General features: G+C 43.8%; 1 protein-coding gene across 8 annotated transcripts in view; it reads right to left on the bottom strand.

The window, feature by feature from the left end:
• The window catches only part of SEMA6D (semaphorin 6D), a 441,818-nt gene that overhangs the window by 256,131 nt on the left and 160,521 nt on the right, over nt 1-25,166 (bottom strand). For all 8 annotated transcript variants that reach the window (XM_079953190.1, XM_079953199.1, XM_079953197.1 and 5 more), the window contains exon 3: nt 18,330-18,397. The gene's annotated coding sequence lies outside the window, so the exon portion shown is untranslated. The remainder of the gene's footprint in view (nt 1-18,329; nt 18,398-25,166) is intronic.

The raw sequence follows: 25,166 nt of genomic DNA, 5'->3' as shown, positions 1-25,166 counted from the left end.
CATTTGCCTGAGAAAATGCTCAATTGAATTAAATGGGATTTCCTTTTAAGCAGAAATGTACAGGATTGCCTTGTAAAAGTAAACATTCACGTCAAGTGGAAACAATATAAAGTACATTTTTCAAATGAGATGGTCTTGTTTATGAGTTAAGTTCAACAAACACCTTCTTGAAGAACACAGAAACAAACTCAGTTCCACTAAAATAAATGAGAGCTGGCCTTTGGGGAGCTTTCAACCTGCTGCGTGAAGGATGCTATTCCTGGATCCCAATCTCTCTCCCTCCTAATGCAATTGCTTACTTCAGCACAGGTGTGCCTTCAAAGGCATTGATGGTTACTTTAGTTGCAACACAGGAAGCAGAGTTGGTGGTTGTCTAGTGTATCAAACATCTGTGTGGAGCCTCTCCACCCCCACCTACTTTCCTGGGGTGTATCCAAAGTGCTTTGAAATGGATCAGGAATCACATTATCTCAGATATAGTTGCCAGGTAATTTCGCCACTTTCCCAAATTATCCTCAGTTGTAGTGTAACTTTCAGCATTCCAGCTCTGTGGGACACCTCGTTCCCTTCAACATCTGACAGAAGAAAATAGGCCCATTTACTTGGCTTTAAGTAAAGTAGTCATGATGGATGAGTGTTCCTCGGCTCATATTGCAATTAATGTCACCTGCCCCGTGCAAAGCTTTCTTCCATATATTGGGAGATGGGGGAAGCAGAGGTCTTTCTGGAAAAGTGCTGGAGAGGGAAAGGCTATAGCCAAGTAACTTCTACTCAAAGTAGACCCATTGCATTTAATGGACCCAGACTGGAAAAACGAGAAACACTAAGGCTGGGTAGACACTATACCTTTAAAGTACAACAGAAGCACATTCTTTTCCTAAAAAAAATCCTGAGCATGGGAGTTCACAGAGTTCATAGAGTTACAAATCCCAGCAACTCTTAAACAAGCTACAGTACCCAGAATTCTTTGAGCAGGGAAATAACAACAAAATAATAATAATAAAATAATAATAATAATAATAATTTATTAATTATACCCTGCCCATCTGGCTGAGCTTCCGCAGACATTTACCAACCCTCCGCAGCAATACCTATTTATTTACTTGCACTGATATGCTTTCCAACTGCTAGGTTGGCAGGAGCTGGGACCGAACAATGGGAGCTCACCCTGTCACAGGGATTAGAACTGCCGACCTTCTGATCGGCAAGCCCAAGAGGCTCAGTGGTTTAGACCACAGTGCCACCTGCTGACCCACAGAGATGGTATGGGGGGTATGTACCTTGTCCTCAGAGGCTCCTGTTTACCTGGAAGTCTTGTGGCAGGACTCAGCCATCCCCAAGACCTATGCAAAAGCATTCGACCCCTGAGATCCCAGCTGCACTTTGAAGAAAGCCGCGATTCCATTTCGCGCACACAGAGATCAGGTTTGTGTTTAAGCTTCTAAATGCCGCCATAATATATATCTCACCCACTTTATCTTAATCATGGTATTTTGTGGAACAAAGGGGGAAAATGAATAAGTGGCACCATTTTCCCCATGCATCTTGAATTATCCCTTGTCAAAGGAAGTCTGCTTTCCCAGCCAGAGCTAATTTAAATCAATCTGTCATTAGACATGATAAATAATACTTACTGGGGGTGGGGTGGGGACTACAATGGTTGCTTAGAGAATTCTGCTTTATTTCTTAAAAGTTCTCAAACAAGTACTCTGATGTAATTGCTGAAAGCCAACTTCAAACGGCTCCATTTTAATGCAGCTGCTGGCAAAATGTATAGCTCTCACCATCTTAATTATCTGCTCCCCCCGCCCCGCTCCAATCTGTACTACAAGGCTTATATATGAATAGAGATAGCATTGTGAGGCAGATTTTGTGCCTTAACTATAATAACTTAGAAGCAGGGCAATCATTACAGAATAGGTTGAAGTCTGCTCAGCGGTGGATTTAAGTCAAGTAGAACTGCAGGTGTTTCTGTTTTCCAAGTTTGACGATTAACTTTGCTTAAAACCCAAGCCCTCCGTGTGTGTTGATGGGGAGGGTTACCTCTGGGGGCACAAATTACTTAATAGCAACACTTGGCATGTTCACTTCAGGCAAGAATCAAACACAACTGGGGTGGAGGATATCCGAGCACTGTTGAGAAGTTGCTTTTCTTGCCCACGGTAATATTTCACATCCATCTTTGTGCTGTGATGATTTCATGCCACTGAAGAATTAAGCTCACATCACTTAGAGATAGGTAAATCTGTTGATTTCAGAAGCCTCTCAATTTATCCAGTTCTCCACATTTCCACACCAGTATGCCATTTTTGGGACACAGGTGGCACTGTGGGTTAAACCACAGAGCCTAGGGCTTGCCAATCAGAAGGTTGGTGGTTTGAATCCCCGTGACGGGGTGAGCTCCCGTTGCTCGGTCTCTGTTCCTGCCAATCTAGCAGTTTGAAAACACCTCAAAGTGCAAGTAGACAAATAGGTACCACTCCAGCAGGAAGGTAAACGCCATTTCCATGCGCTGCTCTGGTTCGCCAGAAGTGGCTTAGTCATGCTGGCCACATGACCCGGAAGCTGTACGCCGGCTCCCTCAGCCAGTAAAGCGAGATGAGCGTCGCAACCCCAGAGTCGGCCACGACTGGACCTAATGGTCAGGGGTCCCTTTACCTTTACCTTTATGCCATTTTTAAAGTCCTCTTGAACATCCACCAGTGTTTTAGTGCAAATTTCACCTTGTATACGTATTTGCTTTGTGATCTTGCCTAATATACACATATTAGATTTCCCCTAATAAAACACTCCTTTATATGTTGTTTTCCCCAACAGATGCATTTTTATCCACACTTTACTCCAGCACAAGCACTTTTTGTTACATTTTACCTGGCTAGAGAACTGCACTGCACGATTGTGAGAAGTATGGTTTTCTAAGGATGTCTGCATTTGGTTCAAGTCCTGTTTCAGGAAGTTCATATTAAGTGGGTTCACCTTTAAATGAGAACTGAATCAAATTGCTTCCCCTCCCCATCCCTACTATTAAGGTTATAGTTATAATCCCCTTGGCGCTATGCAGACTCCATTCAAGTCAATGACACAGACGCTGGTGATTTCATACACTTTCAGAATGATATCACTAGAAATTAGACACCCCTAGGGATGGAAAATGTGGCCTTCATTTTGTAAGGAAAACCATCCAAATTATCATCTCCTGGACTAATGCATGGATTGGAATGCAACAAGCCTTTGGGTTTCATACTGCTCTGGATAGGTAAAGGTAAAGGGACCCCTGACGGTTAGGTCCAGTCGTGACCGACTCTGGGGTTGCGGCGCTCATCTCGCTTTATTGACCGAGGGAGCCGGCGTACAGCTTCCGGGTCATGTGGCCAGCATGACTACGCCGCTTCTGGCGAACCAGAGCAGTGCACGGAAACACCGTTTACCTTCCCGCCGGAGTGGTACCTATTTATCTACTTGCACTTTGACGTGCTTTCGAACTGCTAGGTTGGCAGGAGCAGGGACCGAGCAACGGGAGCTCACCCCATCACAGGGATTTGAACCACTGACCTTCTGATCAGCAAGTTCTAGGCTCAGTGGTTTAACCCACAGCGCCACCCGTGTCCCTACTGTTCTGGATACTGTGGTATAATACTGTGGTATAAATTTCAGCCCCCAAATTCTAACAGAATGTGTAAAGAACTGCACCATACATCGAAAGCTCTTTTATACTACTTGGGCAGGTGTGGCTTCTCCAAAAGAACCATGGGAACAATAGTTTGTTAAGGGTGGTGGGAGAAATGTTAGGATGCTGTATTCTCTTCACAAAGCTATACTGTTCAGAGTGGTTTCTAAACAGTACCATTTCGCTTCTTACAAAACAACTGTAGTTCTGTGAAGGTTGTAAGGCAGGCATCCCCAAACTCGGCCCTCCAGATGTTTTGGACTACAACTCCCATCATTCCTAGCTAACAGGACCAGTGGTCAGGGATGATGGGAGTTGTAGTCCCAAAACATCTGGAGGGCCGAGTTTGGGGGTGCCTGCTGTAAGGGGTCTCCCAACAACTCTAAGCACCTTTAACGAACCACAGTTCCCAGTATTCTTTGAGGGAAGTCATGACTGTTTAAAGTGGCATGCGATGGGGCCATTAATGCAAAAACAGAACTGACTTATGATTCACGTCACACTGACACTGTCTGGAAATGGACTAATCCATGCATCCCTACATAAAACTTTATTTTTTTCCCAGCAGTGCCAAAAAAAACCCCAACCCATTTTTTGAGTGATATTTTGGGAGCTCTTCAAACAACCACAACAAAAAACATTTATCTATTTAATTAATTCTCAATTTCAGTTTCTCTTCCTGATATGATGCAACCCTGTCTACATGAAGTCATAATATCATTACATTCACTTTGTGATCCTTAATAGGGTGGAATAAGCACATGACTGATTCAGGGAAAATCAGCCCTGAGTGCTCACTGGAAGGACAGATCGTGAAGCTGAGGCTCCAATACTTTGGCCACCTCATGAGAAGAGAAGACTCCCTGGAAAAGACCCTGATGTTGGGAAAGATGGAGGGCACAAGGAGAAGGGGACGACAGAGGATGAGATGGTTGGATATTGTTCTCAAAGCTACCAGCATGAGTTTGACCAAACTGTGGGAGGCAGTGGAAGACAGGAGTGCCTGGCATGCTCTGGTCCATGGGGTCACAAAGAGTCGGACACGACTAAACAACAACAAACCCATATTTAAAAAGGGGGGAAAAAGGAGAGTGCTGCAGATGTATCAAGTTGGGGAGGCAATGGCACTGAATTGGACTGACAGGGAGGTGCACAGTTGGCTGGGTTTTTTAACTTTAGAATAGGAAGTAAAGGAAATTGTGACATACAATTCCCCCTACTTTTCAGGTTTAAAAAACCCAGCCAACAAAGTTCTGGTTGGCTCCCAACATATTTTTTGTTAATGGATGAGAATTCTTGGTACTTTCACTTAGAACTACCATAGAATGATCTGGCATTTTCATAATCTTAAAGCAGAATGCTAAATTTGGAACCCTCTCTTTAAAAATGGCAGAAAGCAACTTTGCCATGTCTGCTAATTAGCAGCGTTGCACTTTCTGTTATCTCCAGCCCAGTCAAATACGTTAACTTTATTCTTCTGTGCAGCCCAGAACTTCATTTTAGACAGGGATCAGGACACTGTGCCCTTTTGCGTGACCTGATTCTAATCATACACAATGAATTAATAATAAAAAAGAGATTTATATTACCCAAGGAAACCCAATTTTCCCCAGAACATGACCACAGCCTAATTATACCACTCTTCCTCATTTCTCTCTGGTCATCTTGAAAAAGGCCTTTTTCTTCAAACCCGCCCCCCCATCCCACCACTTTAGTCATCCTACTATTAAAAGATTTTTGTTTCAAGATATGAATGATATTTTAAAGCAAGGTGTGGACGCCGAAGTGTTTCTGAACATATGACATGCACCTGGGATGGGGGGCAGAATATAAGAAGAGGGAAGGAACAATTTTTTTCGGCTGGAACGAAAACAATGAGCTCAAAGGTATCAGCAATGCAGGCAGTTGTCTGGAGTGTAGGGGTGAGGGACAAAATCAGGTCAGCTTGCATTTAAAGAGAAGCATATGTAGTTTTCCCTTCCCGAAACAAAAATGCACCCATCTTTTCTATTATTATTATTATTATTATTATTATTATTATTATTATTACTACTACTACTACAGTGGTACCTCGGGTTACATACACTTCAGGTTACATATGCTTCAGGTTACAGACTCTGCTAACCCAGAAATATTACCTCGGGTTAAGAACTTTGCTTCAGAAATCGTGCTCCGGCGGCACAGCAGCAGCAGGAGGCCCCATTAGCTAAAGTGGTGCTTCAGGTTAAGAACAGTTTCAGGTTAAGAACGGACCTCCGGAACGAATTAAGTACTTAACCCGAGGTATCACTGTATTATACCACCCTATACCTGGAGGTCTCAGGGCGGTTCACAGAAAAGATCACAATATATAAAATAAAAATAAAAACAATAACCCAATACCACCCCCCCAAAAAGAGCCACATTTTAAAAGGGTATAGGATGTCAATCAGGTCAACTAAAGGCCTGGTTAAAAAGGAACATTTTTGCCTGTCACCTAAAATGTGTAATGAAGGCACCAGGTGAACGTCCCCAGGGAGAGCATTTCACAAAGGGGGAGCCGCTGCAGAGAAGGCCCTGTTCTCGTGTTGCCACCCTCCAGACCTCTCGAGGAGGAGGCCCATGAAGATGGGCCTCAGAAGGTGATTGCAGGGTCCGGGTAGGTTCATATGGAAAGAGGTGGTCCTTGAGGTATTGCGGTCCGGAGCCATTTAAGGCTTCATAGGTCAAAACCAGCACTTTGAATTGGGCATGGAAACTAATTGGTAGCCAGTGCAGTCGGACCAGGATTGGTGTAGTATGCTCAAACTCAGTAGGGCTCATCTTAGGCATTTAAGTGAATGTGCTTAAAGGAGGAGAGGCAAGGTTTTGCACCAGTAGGCTCCCTCCTTGATCTATGAACATTCAGAGGAATATGTGAACCGGCCCTTCGTGCATAAAAAATGGCATGCATGGGTTGTCTACATAATTGCAGATCCTGCTCTCTTTAAAATTTCGGGTTGCAAAACAGTTTGCACTTGCCCAGGGCCTACTCACAGTCTACTGAACGTGCAGAATTCTGGGACACGGCCAACAGCTGCAATCTATCTCCCCTCCCCAGATCACTCACGGTACATTGGTTGTCTGAAAGGGGATAATGATCTCTTTGGCGCACACCAACACAGTTCTGTTCTGCTGTGCAAAAGACAAGTTCAGACTTCAGCTGCCATCAGCGGGGTTAAAATGGGATCATATAGGTTTAATGGGCTTTTCGAGATAGGCCAGAGGTACGGCTAATGCAACTCAATATTATCTCTGCAAATATTAATTTAGCACTGCTCTTTAAGTCACGGGAAAATCATGTACACATGCTGCACCCATCAATCTGATCCCACTATTGGGAAACTCTCTCTCCCCCAAAGACTCCCTCCTCAACAGAAATAATTTCTATGGAAAAATAAGTACGCCCAAGTTTGCTCTGTTTGTGTGTTTAGTGAATTCATTGCTTTTTTCCCTGCTCCAGTTTTATCAGCGTAAATAATCCATACAGTTTGCCTGGCTCAATTGCTTGACTGCATGCTGAGTTTCTAATAGCAAAAACCTTTCTCCCACTTGAAGGAAATCTAAGCGCCAATCATTCAGGGATTCAGGCGGCAATCCTATACCCACTCACCTGGGAGTGAACCCTATTAAACTCAATGGGATTTACTTTGTGCTGTGGATATGCTCAGTCGGTAGAGCACGAGACTCTTAATCTCAGGATGTTGGGTTTGAGCCCTGCGTTGTGCAAGATTCCTGTATTGCAGGGACTTGACTCCTATGAGATCAACTCTCATAGGAGTCTATGATTCTATGAGGAACTTCTGGCCCATGGACCTAATTAGGTCCAGCAGTGGGGTCTTGTTTGGACCTGAGGCAATTTCCCTGACACCACATCCATCTGCAACATCAGCTGTAGGTCAGGCAAGAACATGGCTGCAAAGTAACAGGGGCCTAAAGTGCACTTCCAATTATTCCTCAACAAGCAAACGCTTGCTGGCAGCTCTGATTGGCTGCGCTAAGAAGAAGAAGAAGAAGAGTTTGGATTTAATATCCCGCCTTTCACTCCCTTTAAGGAGTCTCAAAGCAGTTAACATTCTCCTTTCCCTTCCTCCCCCACAACAAACACTCTGTGAGGTGAGTGGGGCTGAGAGACTTCAAAGAAGTGTGACTGGCCCAAGGTCACCCAGCAACTGCATGTGGAGGAGCGGAGACGCGAACCCAGTTCACCAGATTGCGAGACTACCGCTCTTAACCACTACACCACACTCGCTAGGGAGCTCCCCATTGGTTACAGCATGGAGATTATTATGTACTGAAGTTCTCACCCTGGGTCAGCAGGGGGATACTGTAGATAGTTTTCACTCAGGTCCACATATGCAAATAAGGGATTGAAAGTGATGTTCAGTGATTGGATAGTTACAGAAAATGGTTACTGTTGCATTCTAGGGGAGCTCTATATAAGCAGGCTGGCTGAACCCTTCAGTTCAGTTCTGTTCTGGCCTGTGAATAAACAAGAGCTGTTTGAAGAATCGCTGTGTTGTCTGATATGTTCACCCACAACTTAACAGAGATTGAATCCCTTTGAAGTTTCCGCCTTATGTCACAATGGCGCTAGGTGGTTGGCAGGTGGGTATCCTTATCCGCCTGTCAAAGTTGACCCCATATTCAGTGTTTTCAGAGAGCGAACCGCATGTGGACCCTGCATTCTTCTTCCTGGAAGAGGCCGATTCATACAGATGTTGAGACTAGCCTGTTCTGCTTGCTTTAAAATGCCCATGGAGAAAGCAGAGTCCATCTGAGTAGCAACTGGAACATGCAGAGAGGAATGGACAGGGAAACCTCAGACCTGTTGTTGCCTCTTGCGTTTCCCCAGAAGTTGCTCCCAGTCACACACTGCTCTCTCGTCTCTCGTACTGCTTTAAATGTGTAGTGCAGAAGGGCCCAAGGATTCCCCATAAATGTTTCACATAATGTTTCTGCAGAACCTCAGCTTTTACAGTATATAAAAAAGAAACTTTGCTATTATCTAACAAATACGAATTCAAACAATTCTTCCTAGCAGAATCCTGCTTGCCATGTCAACAATTTCCATTTTTGTGTGTTGTCGTAGCGTAACTTGCTTCTTACGCAGCTGTTCAACAATTTCCATTCACTCCCTGGCTCTGTAAAACTGCATTAACAAAAAGTTGAAGTATTCATTTAAGGGGAGAGCAAGCTTTCCCCCAATTAAGCTGTGTTCTGATTATTTTTCTTCCTTAAATTCTTGCCACGAGGTAGCGTATCAATTGCATTGCTGATTATATTGTACCACAAAATGGAATTTAATAACATATTTCTGTTCTTTCCTTCCAAAACCAGATCTGGTTTTATAAACTGCAAAATAATTCTCTTTGGAAGTATCCAAGTACTAAGGATCTGTTTGCAGTAAATTTAATATCACTGTATAATTTGTATTAACTGGATGGAAGAGGTAATGGCATAATCATTTTTAGAGTGTTTAAATAGCACTGGATATTGATTCTAGTTGGGCCAAACTTCTAAGCTTTAATGGCAAAGCACATAAGCGCATGCAGTCATACCTATGAAACCTGGTTCAATTATTATTGTACTATATTTACTTAAAATATTTATATCTATACACTGCCTCTTTTCCTAAGAATGAATCTCCAAAACGGCTGGCAGTAAGAGAAAATTGAGACATATATAAAACAGGATTTTTTAAAAAATAAAATAAAATAAATGCTGTGATGGGCATTGATGGGGATTGGTGGCTAGGGGGTGAGTGGAGTCAGTCTGGGTGGGGAGACATTTTGTCCAGGTCCCTCTCAAACCTGGTGGTGCCTCTGCTAGCAATATCCCATAGAGCTGCTTTGAGTTCTATGGAGGAAAGAGGGAGGGTATAAATTAAAAACACTGGACAGGCGAGACCCAGGTTCAAATCTGCACTCAGACATGATACTCAGTATGTGGCCTTAGCTAGCCTATTTGCGTGTTCAGACCCAGAGACCTCCCCCCCAAATAAATACACACAACACTCAAATTCTGGTTTTGGTTTTTGGCAGAATTTAGGCCACAACTTTATTGATTACAGAAAGTGAGTGGTTCCATAGGCTCTGGTTCGACTAGCTCCCTGCCATGCAGGTAGCACTGACCCAGGGTTCCAGCATAGGTCAGCCAAGGGTGAACACCTGGGTAAGCGGAAAGCTGGGCACAGGCTATCTCCGCCACCCGAATGTCCTCCTGGACCCAGGCACGGGCACAACCCCCTCTCAGGGGTTGACCAAACCATCAAGTCCCTGGATTCCTTTAATGGAATACCCTTCACATAAGGATGGTGAGACTGTTCCCCCAACCCTATCACCTGAACCAGAGCCTATCCGCAACCTTACAAGTTGTGACGATTTTCTACACGGCAGGCGAAACCCAAATGGTACCAGCCAATCAGCCAAGTGGGGAAAATCCCTGCTGTGCCCCTGTCCCAATGACAGACAACACACGACGGCATAGGAAGGTCAAGTGCACAGCCCTAAATATAGGGAGAAGTGGGCGGGTGTTCCAAATGCATGCGCCGAAAGAGGAAGCTCTGGGTCACGTGCATGGGCATAAATAGGTCCCTCGAACCATTTGGACTGCGTCCCATTGGCCAGATTGTACCCAGCTTCAAGGGACCTACCAATCGGCTGTTGTGGCTTACCAATTGAACCCACCCACAACACAGGGTGTCGGTTGTCCAGGTCTCACCACAGTACGTGCCCTCTTTAAGGGAGGACCCAGTTTCACAAGATTGTTGTGAAGATATGGCAGCGGAAGGGCTGGGGAACAACTGTGCATGCCACCTTGAAAGGGTTATAAATATGAATAACCAATAGTGATTTATCACTGATATTATTTTGTAAATATTACTTTATACTTCCTTACAAGTCAGATTTCAGCCTTAAACCTCAGTGTCGAAGACTACACTGATCAATCAGCCGAATCTACATTTTATGCCCCAGGACTTCACTGGGAGCCTTAATGACAACAGGCTGATGTTATATTTGGGGGACATTATTCATTGCATCATTTGCAGATTAAACACTTGGTATCAGCTCCACTCTCAAGAAGAGAAGGCATAAAGCTGACGTATTACACAAAGCAATAATCCTCTATTGAGACATCGTACAATAGCGCTGGTAACATTAGTAGGCAATATTTATTATAAACAAAAGGCGCTATTGAGGTTTTCAGCTCATTAGAGGGAGGTCTGGGCAGATGACTGCATTATGGGAAATCTAAAGGGTTATGAAAGGAAAGATTTGTTTATCCACAAATGCATCCTCATAGATAAATTTGGAAGATCATTAGGCATTTTTTAAAAAGGAGCTGAGATATATATTTGTATTCTTTATTGGTGATGCTGGATCTTTAGCAGGGGAACAGGCAATAAACACTGAAAAACAAGAAATAGTTTTTAGCTTGATGACACTGTGTGAATCCACCGATTTCCAAACTGTTTCTGAGGTTTCCTGAGAAACCTCAGGAAACAGGCAGCAGAGGAGAATCTGGGACCCACTAGATGTTGTTGGGCTCCAACTCTCATTCGCCCCAGTTTGCATGGCCAAGGATGATGGGAGCAAGGACAGGAGAATCTGTCAAGTCCAGTCTCTATTTTCCCCATCCTAAATGCATTTTGCTTGAAATGCACATTTTTTTTGCAAAGCAATATTTGCTAGTATGATGCATTTTTTTGTACGTTGCATTTTGACTAGAGAACTGCATTGCAAAATTTGGGGAAATGAGGATGACTGTTTCAGTTTTCCTGTTGTTTTGGAAAGTGTGAATTAGGTAAAGGTAAAGGGACCCCTGACCATTAGGTCCAGTCGTGGCCGACTCTGGGGTTGTGGTGCTCATCTCGCTTTATTGGCCGAGGGAGCCGGCGTACAGCTTCCGGGTCATGTGGCCAGCATGACTAAGCTGCTTCTGGCGAACCAGAGCAGCGCATGGAAATGCCGTTTACCTTCCCACCGGAGCGGTACCTATTTATCTACTTGCACTTTGATGTGCTTTCGAACTACTAGGTTGGCAGGAGCAGGGACCGAGCAATGGTTGCTCACCCAGTTGCGGGGGTTTGAACTATTGACCTTCTGATTGGCAAGTCCTAGGTTCTGTGGTTTAACCCACAGCGCCACCCGCATCCCTGTGAATTAGGTAGGTTTGCCTTTAATTGCAAACTGAATCAAATTTCTCCTCCATCTCTAAGTAGTCAAGAAACAACAGTTAGAGGGTCGCAGACCGACCACTCCATTCACAAGTCTCCCTGTTTGTGATCTATGAATGGGGCCAAGAAATGGTGGATTTCCTGTGATGCACTGCTGCAGAGGAATGTTGACTATGTTGATTACGGGGTTCACCCAAGTGGCCCTATAGGGGCTAGCTAACATGGTGTATGAATTGGCTGCCCACCCTCAAAAAGACTTCAGAAGTGTTAAGCAAATCTATTATTTCTGCCTTTCAAGTCACGCCAGGCAAATTCATTTCCCAGGAGGTAGAGGATTAACTAGTAGACAGGGTTTTTCTCCATCTTCCTTTCAACACTGACTGCACTGGAAGACACATAATGAACTAATTATATAAATCAAGATTTTGGGGGGCAGCCTACTTATTTTGTATCTGGTTTACAGATACAGGAAATCTGGTGATGGAATGGCTTTGCTGCTTCAAATACAGCTGGGGCTATGGGATGCACTTTTAAGGACTCCCTCTATGAAAAAACTCTCCCAAAAAGAGAAAAGTAGTCCATCAAGGAATGAGCCCAATATGCCTTTAAAAAAACCAAAACCAAAACGTTTACATTGTGAAATGTTCAAAATGGGGATAAAACGACAGGATGAGTATGACAGCATCAGGATTCTGACCACCTCATTCTGCCACAGGTGGAGACTAGGCGTGCATTCAGACATGGGGACTGTAGCATTAGATTTCCTGATTATAATGCCAGTGCTTCATTCCCAGATCCCAATGTTCCCTTTTCACTTTATTTGCGTGGACAGGCGGAGTCCCCAGATCCCGAGTGGTCCCCCCCGTCATGTGGAATAACGACTCTAGACAACGTGCTATGGGATTAAATTGGCCACAACTTTATTAAATTTCAAATGTGGGTAGACCTTGGCTCAGGCATTGGGCGTTCTCCCTCCCTAGTCCCCAGCCGGGGACCTAGGGAGCATCAGGGTTATCCAGTGTGTGTGTGGGGGGGGGGATGGGCCGGCTCTGGAGAACATATGTTCAAGCAGAGATAGCCGCCCCCGTTACGCCGCCGCAGGGGAGAGCAATGACGACCTTTCGGCGTACGGCCAAAGCCTCCCTTCAAAAACCCCTTTAACGGGGAACCCTGGTATCGCCGCCGCAAAGAGGAAGATGGACTAAAGGATTCCGCCCAAGGCCTGATACCGCCAAAGTTGTGACGTTTTGCTACGGGAAAGGCGAAACCTGCCAATGCAGGGAAATTCCTTTCCGGCCCTTCAACAGCGACCTTATCGTAGCAGCGCCCGCATACCTGTGGAGACAGGTTAACCTGCAAAACCTATGAAGAAAAGTTAACCTGCAAAAGAAGACATTAACTGAGGGTGGGTAGGGTGGGAGAAGCTCTGGAGCCAAGTGAGGATTAACAATTAAGATCCACCCTCTATTGTGTGGGCAGGTAATCCCTCCCCTTACCTGGCCTGGTTTCCCTGGCAACGCTTCCCCCAGGTGGGATTGGGCAACTCACTGGGGTAGGCGGGGGCCTCCAGGTATCCCACCTGAGGGAAGGCAAAGCCTATGCTGATGGGGCCACTCCAGATCCAGGGCTGCACGCGTCCACGCAAAAGGCGCCCCCCATTTTAAGTGGGGAGCGGTCATTATGTGTTGTGCTGTGTTAACTGTGGCTCATTGATCAATATACCACCATGTTACGCTAAAGTTCCAATGGTGGGAGGAAACTGCATGCCGGAATACAACCCCCGATTTTGTCGTATGAAATTACAATGCAAAACCTCTATGATTTTCCAGGTTAAAGTGTTTGCAAATGGATTTTTTTTTAATGGAAGCGAACAATACAGAAATGAGCACTAAACTTCCTTTACATTCTGTTGGGTTTCCAGAAGCAGCATTTACATTGTGTGGAAGATGACACAAAATGTGGAAATTGCCAGGCAAGGAAACATCAGGAAAACAGAATGAAGTGTTGCCTTGACCCTCAAGAGCAGGAATGTACCATATCAGCAAATACTAGCTTCAACATAGGTTTTACGGATAGGACAGGAAAAGGTTTCACATTTCAAAGGCACACAATAGCCTTCTTTAGTCATTCAACTTCCATGAAATGAGTGGGAGAGCAGGGTTGAGCCCAGTGGCCATCCCCATTCCATCAGTCTCCATGTGTATGCAAACGTGTTGGTGTGCATGCTGAACAGAGTCTTTGGGTGAAAGAAAGCCTAGTTTCGCTCCTGCCTGGGGGCCAGATAGAAAGGCTTAGAGGGCCACATTTGACCCCTGGGACCTGATGTTCTCCAACCTTGGCATGCCTACAGTTAAGAAGAGCCATCTCTTATTGGGAAGGCTGGTCATCTAAACTCATCACAAGTGCACCTAAATTCTAGTTTTGAACCAACTTCCAGAAAGTTCTGAAACCACTCATTAATTTCAAACAGCAAAACCCAGCAGTGAAGCAGCAGACCCAACCCACCATATTCTAAAAGAATCCAGGATCCGCCCTCCTCCAATTCCCATTAATGACAGAATAACCCACTACTGATTTGGCTTGGGACTGGAGCTCCAGTTGTTAACTTTTGCAAGTGGGCAAATATTAGAAAAGTTAAGATAAGAAAGTAGGGCTTGGAAGCCTATTTTCTTCTCATTTCTGCATTGCATGTGGCATAAAAATAGATTCCTTTTGTTTCCGTAATGGATTTTACAAAGCAATCGCAGTGGGCTGGCAGCTCTGCAATCTGACAAAACAAATATTTCTTTTCACGGAAAAGTACATATGAGTTCCCACCACCCCCATCACCCAAAAAATCTCGTGAAGCTTTTCAGAACCCAGCACACGTCCTTTCCTTTTCGCAACTCATTTTCCCCTCTTTTTGTGACAACCGAGGCAATAATTCACAGCTCACTGGGTCTCCTAAATAACCCCCTTTATATTTACATGGTAGGCACCCCCCATTACCCAGCAGGAATCAGCTGTACTGGCAGCCAGTCATCACACATTCTTAAAATGCTGGAAGTTTAACATACCCCTTCCCTAGTTAGCATCTTTCCTTTCCTTTCTTTTCATTCATTCTTTCTATTAATAATAATAAATTCCCCTCACGTGGTTACTATCTTAAAACCAAACAACAACATAACTGTGCCATTTTGCAATTTTCAAGTGCTTCCTTCTCTGGGCCTCATCCAGACTCCCACATTAAAGCTCAGATGTGTTTCATCATGCCAAAGACTGCTACTTCCCTTCCCTCCCCCTCCACCTCTATAGGAGATTAAATGAGGCACTTGAGTTTCTTTGCGAAACTTTTCTAAGTGTCGACTTGCTCAGCCTTACGCACTGCAGTTAATTTAATCCAGAGGCATTCAGGAGTCTGGGAAAGAACAACACTTTCACCCGTCGCTAAATAACGAGAGCTTTCTTGAGAGGCCAAAAATGAACTTGAAAAGAAAAGGGGGGGGGGGGATATCTATCTGTATATACAGTACATGAAAGATACATTGTTTGGTTCCAGAAAAGAGTTCTTTAAAAACCAATTTAGCAGTTGGTATGGAGGATTAACTACTAAGATTCCTGGGTTCAGACAGATTTCTTATCAACCCTAATTTTGTCCTGGATTTTGAAAAGGACCTTAATTTGAACTGTATCTTGGTGTCTCCATATGTCTGCCAGGGTCAACTACCTGCCTCTTCATCTCCTACATCTGGTATCAGCCACACCAGGTGCCTAAAGCCACATAATCCTCAGATATTGGGGTACAGCTCCACCTACTGAACCTGCACCCATTCCAGTGTCCATAAAAAGCCGCAGGGAGAAAGCATATTCTTTACTCCTCCCCCCACATCCTCCAATCAACTTAAGTGACTCCTATGAACCCATCTGTCTGTAAGTTTGGAAGTTTTGTACCTAAGCGCTCCTTTCTCAGGCCTGCTATATCCATACCAATGAAACACAAGGGGGGGGGGTGTGTAGAGTGAATTTTACTTGAATACACCCTTAAAAAACAACAACCTGTAATTGCTGTTGGGGGGAGAACAAATGCAGCTATCATTCTGAAATTTGCTTCAATGCCTCAAGAAGGACAACCATGCCTGAAAATTTCATCCAATTCTGCCAGAAAATAAAAAATGTTAAAGACACCCAGCTGAAGAGCTCCTAGATGGATTTTCCTGTAATATGATAAGCTTAATCTACTATGGAGAGGCTACCATGCCTGCAAATTTCATCCATTTCTGTCCAAAGGGAAAAAAGAGACCTATTTTATTAGTGAACAAGGTGGGAACTGGAGCTTTGTTTTTCTTGAAGCGGAATTGACCCTGAGTCAAATTGAGCAGAATACAAAGCACCTGGGGAAGAGGCGAGCTGCTTCCCAAAGTGCAGATTCTAGGTCTGAAATGAATCTTGAGGTTGGTGTACAGTCACTCTTATTGAACAGTCCTCTGAGATACTAATTGCTTGAGTTACTAGTCATCCATGAAGCATATGCCGAGCACATTCAAAATGGTTCAGAATTATCTCCCTAAGTCATAAATCTTTCATAGGTACAATTATGAGTGAACAGTGGTAGAAAAAGCACATTCAACAGTTGAAGTCAGGTTGGTTTACTGAAATAAAATTGCAAAATTAAATTTAGATGAACTTAATTAAAAGGGGAGAATTAATTTAATATGGACATTCATCACATGCCCATTGAAGCCCTTTCTTGTGTCAAGAAAATATATTGAAGCGTGAATTCAAAAGCCACATAAATGCTGAAGTGAAGTGTGAATGGATGGACAAATAATTTAGTCTTGCTACCAGTGCATCATGTGGGTGCCACAACCCCCAGTCAAGTTACTGAAGAAATAATGCCTTTTTAAGAGACTGTTGACTCAATGTGTGGTGGCTGGTGCCCATTGAGGGTGCTGCGGCAGAAGGCAGGGACACCAAACAGTAGGTGAAGCCAGAGCCATTGAGAGGCGGAACCAACTCATTCTAGTCTTGCCCCCATCTTCCTCCCTGCTGAATCCTGCAAAGGCAACACTGAGACTAAGGAAAAGGAAGCTGACAACCCCCCAGGACTGATGTTAAGTAGGAAGGCAGGCAGGTAGGGGCTGGCTGATTGCAGAGTGAGGTCTTTGAGACAAGCTTCCATTGATCTCAATGGATGTGTTGCTAGGGAACATGGTGAAAGGCTAATTTTAAAAGTTAAAATGGTACAGTCCTTCCAAAATGGCACCATGCCAGTTTTCACTTGAAAACTTTCCATTTTTTGGAATGCCCACCCCATGTTAATATCTGCCGACTAAGAGAGAAGGGATGCCCCCCCACCTTTCTTTGAGTTGCTAAGGTTTAACCTGGGAAGGAGACGCCAGCATAGAGAGATGGTGCAGCAGATCTGCAGGCGAAATGGGGCAGAACAGCAGTGGCATCGGGGCTGCACAGATGCACCAGGGGAAACAATGGATTGGCTCAGCTGGTGCCTCTGTATGGTCCTGACCTCACTGCTTCCCTATTGCCTGACTCTTGCACCATCCTGGTAAGTGGGAGTAATGCCAGAGTCGGGAGGGCAGCTCTGTAGCATCAAACCATGACACTAGCTGCTCCTGAATATGGGGCATGATTCTCATAACAGAGTGAACAACCCACTCCATTTTTTCCCTTTATTTCAGCAGGTGTGTGTGTGTGAAGGGGAGGGGGCTTATTACCTCTTAAACAACTGGAAATGAGAATGTTTTCCCCCCTTAAATTTACTTAAGGTGACCACATACACACTTAGGGTGGACACATGGAAAAAAGGGGAATGCATCACCAAAAAAAAAAAAAAAAAGGCAGTGCAGAATATGTTTTTGATTGGCATCCACGTTGCACATGCCAATTTACAGGTATATATGCAGGCACAGAACTACTGCTATAATTTAAATAGAAACAAAAGGCCCCTCACCCTAGAGGGGAAGACTGACCAGGCAAGCTGCTCAACCTGCTGACCTGGTGCTAACCAGCAGTTAAGACAACTTCAAGGCCCCTCCCAGCTTGGAGTTCCTTATCTCCAAACTGGAGAGCCCTTCAAACAGAGGACTCATTCAAACAGAGAATACTCTCTGCACAGCGGGACACATGGCCACCTTGGAACTACTGCAGCTTATCCAGAAACCTGCCAGCAGATCCTGATCTATCTTCTTGCCTCTAACTCAAGGTATATTCTGATAGATTTGGACCTCTTTTCTAAGTAAGGAAACAGGCAACTGAACTTCAATATTTTTACACCGTAAACCAACCTATGATCTTTGGATGAGTGTCGGTATATAAATTGAATAAATAATAAGAATAAGACCTTAAAGAATTGACAACAGATCAGCGCTGCTATGAAGGCATGCCATCGCCATCTGTCAAGGGGAAACATCAAATTTTCCATGTGTTTTTACTCCCCATAAGCACCAGGCATATGTCTCTAGCACTTACCACTGATCCTTAAGTGGTTGGCGTTGATGCTCCCATACAGGCTGACCTCGGCTCAGATGCAGGCAAACCTGTTGAAGAGAGAGGAGAGAAGGATATGAATGAAATAGATGCTGGTTTTCAAACTTCAACATGCTAGGCACACATGGGAAGTGTGGCTTGTCAATGGCTGGAAGGAAGTTTAATGATGAAACCAGGGCTGTCTTAAGCATATGCGGTGCTGGGGTGCAAAGATCCACCAGGTGTCCCCCCCCCCGGTTGCCCAGTCCCAGGCATGAAGGAAGGCGGAGCCAGCCGGCAGCCTCAGCGTCTCGCTGGCTCGGTTGACCTCAAACTCATGCCGTAGAGCCACCAGCAGCAGAAGAGCCTGCCATGGCGCTCTGACCGATGGGCAGGCTCTTCCCCGGACTCAACTCTCGAGCCCCGGACTCTCGGCCTGACGCCCCTAAGAGCCCAGCGCCTGGGTGCCCCGCACCCCTGGTGCCTATGGGTAAGACGGCCCTGGATGAAACCACTAAAAGAGGGAAAGGAATACCCACAACAAGCACACGCCAACTAGAGAACCTGGCTACTGATTTCCCAGAGAGTATTTTGATTAGAGGCATTGTGCCCCGATGCATGCAGTCGCCACCACTCAACCAGGAAGGAACAAAAGAGCACGGCATGGTTAGTTCTAATAAAGAGCATTAAGAGATATACAGTATACAAAAAAATTAAAGGTCAGCACAGAGAGGGACAATAAAGTACCAATTATTTCATTAAAATCCCCAAGATGCCTCCAAGTTCAGAGAAATTTCATTCCTCTCAGTTCTCCTTCGGGAATCTTTCTTCAAATATCAGAAAACAAGGATAAAGATCTGGCATTTTGCATCTTTAAAAATAAAAGCAAGGAGCATGCACTATGCCACATGCGCATTCTAATAAAAGGATGTTTTGACATAAATAATTATGATCGGATTATGTGGGGCTTACACGCAGGCTGAGGGGTGTTGCTGCTCATCCAACCAAGGTCATCCCCACACCACTTTTAAAGCACTCTTACACCACTTTAATAGTCATGGTTCCCTTCCGAGATGGTTCCCTCCCTTGGGAACTGCATTTGGTTAAGGGTGTTGAGAGCTGTTAGGAAAGCCCTCACAGAGCTCCAGATTCAAGCACCCTTAATGAACAAAAGTTCCCAGGATTTTGGGGAGAACTGCATTTTTTGGATGTGATGTGGGTTCTCTGGGCATTTCACATAAACAATAAAGCACAATTCACAATAAAAGCGAACATGAAATAAACCACAAAAGCAAAAACCCCAGCAACTCACCCACCCTCCCCAGCTAAAATCAGCAGTGAGAAGCCCCCTCACTTTATTAGGCAAGGGAACCTTAGATGGGCCTCCAAAGAAGATATCAAGATTCAGGCATGCGTTTATGGGGCAAAGTGAGCCTTCATGAAACACAATTATCCTTCAACATTCTCTGACTTTTGCCAGGCCCTTATCCAACTGAACAACGCAGACAAAAATGCATATACTGAAGCAGTGGCGTAGCGTGGGTTGTCAGCACCCAGGGCAAGGTAAGTAATTTGCGCCCCCTAACCCATGGATTTGCGCCCCCTAACCCGTGGATTTGCGCCCCTAACCCTAACCCCCAGATGTTGCGCCCGGTGTGGCCGGCCCCCCTGCACCCCCCACGCTACGCCACTGTATTGAAGGGAAATGGGCACAAATATACATACATTAGTGAAAATACCCTCATCTGCACTATGAATTGAAAGCTATAGCACAACAACTTTAAACAGTCAGGATTTACCCCAAAGAATTCTGGGATCTAAAGTTTGTTAAGGGTGCTGAGTTGTTATCCCCCCCCCCCATTAGAAAAAAGTTACTCTTAGAAAAGCTTCTACTGATAGGATACGGTTGCTTACTGTTATTCAGAGAGTGAATCTTAGAGGCACAGACCTGCCTTTGGGTATTAGTGAGAGTGAATACATCATTGGTTTATTTCTACTTCAATTCCAAGGCTACCTGAGTTGTTACCTGGTCAGCTGCGCTTTGTTTTACAAAAAGATTGGTTAGGATTTTGGAAGTGTTACTCATTCAATTGTATAACGTCATTTTAAAAAATATTGGATTTCAATGTCAATGTTTGTACAGTGGAACCACGTGTTATGGACAGAATCCATTTCGGAGGCCCGTCCGTAACATGGAACTGAGGGAAGCCGAAGTGCCATGTTTGCGCACAGCGCGATTTAGCACTTCTGCACATGCGCGAAGCACGATTTAGAGTCTTGTTAACAAGCACAAGGATGGAACAATGAGGAAACCCCAACGAAAGAACAGCGGCAAGAAAAATTGATGAGCTATGCGGAATTGGCCAAATTGACATACAAACTGCGTGATAAGGACAATCGTCACTTCAAGGAAGAATGGGAACTTTTTACAAATTACTTTAAAAGGCAACAAAATGATCTGGACTCCTTGGCAGGTTTTGAATAAACATCCACAAATTTATTAGATGAATACATGATAGATAAGGCAAGGATGTGTACAATTTTATAACATGCAGAGAACAATATGTGCAAAGAAACCAGAGAGGGGAGCTGAGGGAAGACCTTGGGGGGGAGGAGGGAGGGATGGGGGAAAAAAAATAATGTAGTTGATTATTTGAACTGATAATTTGTTATGCTGAAATTGTTTAACAAAAATATTTTTTTAAAAAACCAAAACAAAAATGGGGGGCATCCATAACAGCTCAATGGTAGAGAACCTGCCTTTCCTGCAGAAGTTTGCAGGTTCATTTTCTGGTATCTCCAGACTTCGAACCCTAGAGATCCACTGACTCATGCTCACGCAGACACAGAAAGAAATTAATACCTTTTTTTTGGAAAAAAATGAAAGCAATATTATATGTGTGCTCTCAAAATCTGATATGACAAGAGCGGAGTGGAGCTGCAGAATCACAGTAAGAGAACTCTGCAATTTAAAACTTTTATGTGTCAGGGTGGTCGGGGAGTGAACTATGTTTAACATTGGATTGCTTTTAATGCTGTAATATACATAGCAGCTTCGAGGGCTTTGCTATCAAGAAGACATACCTACAAGTGTAGAAAGTCATGTAAATCTCTGCAGGATCTGGTACGGCGACGAGAGCCCTCCAACGAACAGCAATTTAAGCAAATGAACAAGGAGTTGCGGTCTGGTTTCATCAGCAGAGTGGTATATCTTGCCTGGGAACGGCATAGGAAGAGGAGGCAGCCGCCAGGGAACATTTTTGTGGACGAGTTCATCTTCATGCTCAAAAGACAGCAGTATGGCCCACCAGTACAATTAGTGTTCCAGTGATCCGAATCTGCTTCTGCATCTCTGGAGATAACAGTTGACTCATCCCAGGCAAAATGTGGGGCAAGTGAATTCACTTCCTTTACTTTGTCGTTGTAAGACATATGTTGAAATAGATTCAACGCCAGTCCTGCTCAGAGGAGACTCACTTAAGTGAATGGATATGACTAGGAAAGGATAAAATTTACGGCCTGTAATGCTTTGAAAGAGAATATGATGAAAATGATGTATAGATGGTATATTACACCAGTGAAATTAGCTAAAATGTATAAGACAAATAATAAATGTTGGAAATGTAAAGAAAAAGAAGGAACGTTTTATCATATGTGGTGGGAATGTAAAAAAGTAAAGAAGTTCTGGGAAATGATATATAATGAGACGAAAAAGATGTTGAAATACACATTCTTAAAAAAACCAGAAGCATTTTTATTTGGTATTATAGGACAGGACATTAATAGGCAAGATGTTAAATTGTTTTTATATGCAACAACTGCAGCAAGAGTATTATTAGCCCAGAAATGGAAACAAGAAGAAATTCCGACGAAAGAAGAATGGCAGACAAAATTAATGGACTATGCAGAATTGGACAAAATGACAGGAAGGATTCGAAACCTGCGGGATCAGAGATTTACAGAAGATTGGAAGAAGTACATGAATTATTTGACGAGCAACTGTAATCAACAAATTATGCTAGTAGGACTACAATAAGTTTTGTAAGGAGAAATATACGAAGTGTTACAAAGTATAAAAAGATAGAGATATTGGTTATGAGTTTGAAATGTAATAGGGAAGATAAGAAATGCATACTGAGAGATTAGACTGGAAAATTTTCAGACAGGATTGATGGAAGTCAAAAATTTGAATAAGATGTAAAAGTATGTTTAATTACTGTTGGAAATGATATGTTAAAAAAAAACTAATAAAAATTATATTTAAAAAATGAAGTGAATGGATATGACAAGCTTAGGTTCATTACGTGTACAGGTCGGTCTACTCTATTCTGGATAGGATTTAGCTGGGGGGAAAACCCATTGTCCCTTCCTTTAGGAGATTCTTTTCAACTCTGAATATGTAGCTAGGCTGGAGTAGATGTTGGCCTCCAGTTGTCTGCAGAGTCTTACTCTCATCAGCCCCAACCAGCATAGCCAATGGTCACCAGGACAGCTGTAGTCCAACAACACTGGATACATTGGGTACAGGTTAGCCACCACAATCTACACTGCATTACTAAGGGTTTTTATTGTTGCGTGGCGAGTTCCCACTTCCCTCCATCGGAAATAAAAACACATGACACCAATATTTTAGGTTAATGGGCAAAAAATGGCCACAACTTTATTGGTTAAAGGTAATGAGCGGTATTGCCTTAGGCGTTGGTCCTAACAGACTATCCGGCTTCAGCCTGTTTGCTTGAAGTCCAGGAAGGGTTAACCACCAGTAGGGGGAGTCCTGCTGATGCACATCAACTAGGAGCTCCCCCGGGGTCACTGCTCGGGGGCATGCCTTAGGCCCACACCTCCATAGGCTTCGGACAGGGCCACGCCCCCCGGAATCCTTTACCGGACTACCCTTCGCTATGGGGTGAGGTGATGGCGCTTCCTCCCCCCCTCTCATCTACATAACAACACCTTTACCAATGCCTAACCGCCAGTGCCAAGGGAGTTGTGACGATTTGCTATGAGGTAGGCGAAAAACCAAATGGCTGGAGCCAATTTGCCAAGTGGAAAAAAATTCTACCAGGCCCCTTAATGGTGACCAGCCGAGGTCCAAAGCAAGGTCAGAGAGCCAAACCGAAAGGGCGGGGGGGGGGGGGGGTTGGGAAACCGGAGCAGCTGAGGCGCTGAAAGAGGAAGCTCCTCGGTCGCGCCGGCCCTATATAACATGAGCCACGCCTCCCAGGTCAGCTGATTGGCTGGCAAGGGGAATGACGTGGCCGAGGATTTCCTTAAGCAGGCGGGGCTGCAAGCCAGCCCCCGCGCACGTGGGGGGGGGGCGTGAAGCCCGCAACCCCACCTCCTCTCTAGCTCGGAAGTGGCTTTCTGGGGAAAGGGATTCAATAGTTCACAGGATTTGGACCCCTGCACAAAGAGAATAATATATTTGCTTACTCTTTTTTAAAAGTTATTTTATTGAATTTCCAAAGATCTAAAATATGCATTTCAATACAATAATTTTTTCTTTTGTTTTTGTCAACTTCTGACCCCATTTTCCATTGTGTTTTATTTCTCCCCCTTTGATGTATCTTACTTTCTAACTCTTATTTCATAACCACAATACTATAATCTCTAATTCCTTCTGTTTGTTCATAGTTCAAATCCTACTCACAAGTTCATCGTACTATAGTGTTTCTTTAAGTAATCCGAAAAAGGCTTCCTTTCTTCCACAAAGCAATCACCATTAGGTTCTCTTAATTTTGCTGTTAGCTTTGCAAATTCTGCATAGTTCATGTTATGTACTGAAGTTCTCACCCTGGGCCAGCAGGGGGATACTGTAGATAGTTTTCACTCAGGTTCACATATGCAAATAAGGGATTGAAAGTGAGGTTCAGTGACTGGATAGTTACAGAAAGTTGTTACAGTTGCGTGGTACTGGAGCTCTATATAAGCAGGCTGGCTGAACCCTTCAGTTCAGTTCTGTTCTGGCCTGTGAATAAACAAGAGCTGTTTGAAGAATCGCTGTGTTGTCTGATGTGTTCACCCACAACTTAACAGTTCATAACCTTGTTTATCCATTTTTCTATGGGGGGTGGGAATTTCTTATTCCTTCCACTTCTGTGTGTAAAGAATCCTAGCTGCTGTTGTTACATATAGTCATACCTCTTGTTACGTTCGATTTAGGTTACGTCTTTTCTTTTCTTTTTTATAAATTTTTTTATTAAGGGTTTTTTCTTTAAAATACAAAAACAAAAAATGACATATGCAAATAACAAGAACAAACATAATAATTAGCATCATGTAATAACCAACTTTTCTTCATCTTTGGACTTCCTCACATCTCCCGCTCCTGCATTCCATATTTAATAAAACTTTAATCAGCAATTTGTCACCTTATTTCCATTCTTATTATACACATTTTCCATAATTTGTCCCTAACTTTGAATATAATCTAAGTCTTAAATACCTAATTTTATCATATTATTTGTTCAAAATTTATTATTCTCATAGAATCCAACTCATTCTCATACTCTTTTCGACTAACTTTATGGTGCCCTGTTGTTTTCAAATCTCTCATCCTTCTTAACATTCATATAGTTTACAGTGTCTTTGTAAATAGTCCTTAAATTTCTTCCAATCCTCCTCCACTGCTTCTTCTTCCAGGTCTCGGATTCTGCCAGTCATTTCTGCCAGCTCCATGTAGTCCATCAGTTGCATCTGCCATTCTTCCAGCGTGGGCAAATCTTGAGTTTTCCAATGTTTCGCTACAAGTATCCTTGCTGCTGTTGTTGCATACATGAAAAATGTTCGATCATTCTTTAGCACCCTCTGGCCGACAATGCCCAAAAGGAAGGCCTCTGG

The sequence above is a fragment of the Podarcis cretensis genome (genome assembly GCF_951804945.1).
Source record: "Podarcis cretensis genome assembly, chromosome: 14".
Classification (NCBI taxonomy): Eukaryota; Metazoa; Chordata; class Lepidosauria; order Squamata; family Lacertidae; genus Podarcis; species Podarcis cretensis.
Note: the sequence above shows the minus strand (reverse complement) of the source record. Positions and strands in the feature narration are given on the sequence as shown.